Genomic DNA, 2,735 nt, shown 5'->3' on the forward strand with positions numbered 1-2,735 from the left:
CCTCAATTACATCATGCAGAAATTATAAAAGGATGATTTGTATCTTTAAAGGTATTTTCATCATATTTCATCATATGATAGTCATCGTTTCTATCTTTGTAAGAAATGTAGCATGAGTTCATTTCTGGTACGAATTTTAGCACCGGTAGGTAAAACCGGATAGCAGCAGCCGCCGATTGGCCCAAATTGTGACCAACACCTATGACTCCTCGCGGTGTCTTGTGACATTATGCTGCTTACGGCGGTTGTTAATTAAATGATGGCTTTCCAGTAAATGGTGATCAATTAGCAATCAATTATACAACGCGATCTCTTTCTGATGCGTATTAACCCTGTTCTGGATGCTAACGTTTGGGATGCGGATTTTAGAGTTTCGGACACTAACCGTACATGTAACGGGCAAGGAGGGCCGCTACATTTTCTATCGACGGTTTACGTTTCACACTTCCAAGATGCCATCATTCTCGTACGACCGCACCCACTTGTGTCTAATAAGCACAAATCCCAGTTCAATTTGATCCGTTACGGGTTAATTTAAGTTGATTTTCAATCGCTTGAAAATTAACTTCATATTAAGGTATACGAATTTATAGGAAAAAAAATAATTCATTTTATTAGAGCATCTTAACAGGTATTTGTTAATCGATCCATAGTATCGATACACGGTGCAAAGCATGAGTAATCTACAGTATAAATAATCATCACTTAACCACCTAACTTGATAATTGCACGTTATCACAGGCCACCAGGTAACGTCGCGAGCTACACGCACCGTCCTAGAAAAGCTGATAGTACGGATACTGCAGTACTACGTATCGGTATGATGCGGGCCTTGCGTAGTGAGTGCTGACTGGATGCTTCCTGTACTGATGGTGGTGATGGAAAAATGGCGGGAAAATGATCTCTCGCTTGTTCCGGCTGCTCATTCGTTCCTCGAGGACAGCAGTGGCTTGCTGCTGGGCTGCAGAAAATGCGAGCCTCCATTCAGTCGGATGCTCAAGCTGGTTCATGGAGACGGATGTCGGGGCCGAGTATGTCCCCACGATACAGCAGAGAATGAAGAAACAAACGATCGTAACCTGTAGTAAAAATATTAAGATTCATCAATGGTAGCTCCGAGTGCACGTCGAAAGCAAGAGTTACTTTCAATATCACTTACATTCTGAGCGAATTTCATTTTCGTTTCTGATAAGTTTTTGCTCTGGCCGGTCACTAAAATATTTTCCAGTTTTCAATCAGTTCAATGCAGGAATTCTGATTGTTCCAATTTTGTTTTAATGATCGAGCTAGATTTTCTAAGCGTTACTAGATATCCGTCCTTTGCCACTGCGTGCTTTACACTGATGATCTACCGGATAAACAATGGCCACATTTATAGTAGGATCCGGAGCATGGAACGCTAAGATCCATACTAATTTACACCTACCGCGAGCGGGGATCGCATGGTCTATTACGTCGGCAAAGGCACGCCCAAATGATCGTCGGTTAATCCCGAAATACCGGCGTAAATTCCTTCCTACGGACGCGCCCGACACCCAATAAATCATCACCTTCATGGATGATGAAACCATAGGATTGGTCGCCATGCGATTATTATTAGCAGAGTGATTAACTACTAAAACATTCATGCTTAAAAGGCGCTTTCATTAATTTGATAAACTTTTCTAATTTTACATTTAAACGAAGGCCCTTTTGAAAACAGATCTTCCATTCCATCCATTTCTTTGTAAGGAACGTTAGCGGAAGTGAATGATACTTTCAATCCGATTTCCTTGGGTCTCCTTCAGATCTGATTACGTTTGAATCCTGTGGTTCATCATCTTGGTTCCAATTAACTTTCCTCAATTTTTTCCTCAATCATACAGAAATTATAAAAGGATGATTTGTATCTTTAAAGGTATTTTCATCATATTTCATCATATGATAGTCATCATTCGTATCTTTGTAAGAAATGTAGCATGAGGTTATTTCTGGTACGAATTTTAGCACCGGTAGGTAAAACCGGATAGCAGCAGTTGCAGATTGGCCCAAATTGTGACCAACACCCTATGACTCCTCGCGGTGTCTTGTGACATTATGCTGCTTACGGCGGTTGTTAATTAAAAGATGACTTTCCACTAAAGACAGACCACTTAGCCGGTGGTCGGTTAGCAATCAATTATACAACGCGTCTAACGGGAAGACTGGGAGAGGCCTTAGTGCGTGATCTACGACGTAGGGCCATGCCATTCTCTTGCGTATCAACGCTGCTCTGTGCGTGTTTAGGGCGGCTTCATTAAACTTGCGGCATACGTAAACCTTGAGAAAATACTGAGTGATAACTACTGCCCAAAAAATGTATACATCACGTCCTGCTGTGGCCATTCCGATCGTGCCATCGTGGTTCTGTTTTGGGAGATGCAGAAAAGCAAAGATCGTGCCATTGATGGAACGGAATGTTTGCCACCTTATGCAGCGGGAGAACAAACAAACAAAATTCCTTGCACTTAGCACATGCATGCTACTACCAGTCGTGTGCTGCACACGGACAGCACAGTGAACCCTGAATTCGATTCAGAACCGAACTTGGTCTCCTCCAAATGCACTGTATCGTCCGTGGTGGTCCGTAGAGCTTAGCTCCATCAAGTGCAGTGCGTAGGAGCGCAAAGTTAGGAAATTAAGAAACTTTACGCATAATTTCTTTCAACATGAAAAAGATACTGCCGTGCCGCAGTCATGATTTTCGTTATCCCAGT

Source organism: Anopheles bellator, chromosome 1, assembly GCF_943735745.2.
Source record: "Anopheles bellator chromosome 1, idAnoBellAS_SP24_06.2, whole genome shotgun sequence".
Taxonomy (NCBI): Eukaryota; Metazoa; Arthropoda; class Insecta; order Diptera; family Culicidae; genus Anopheles; species Anopheles bellator.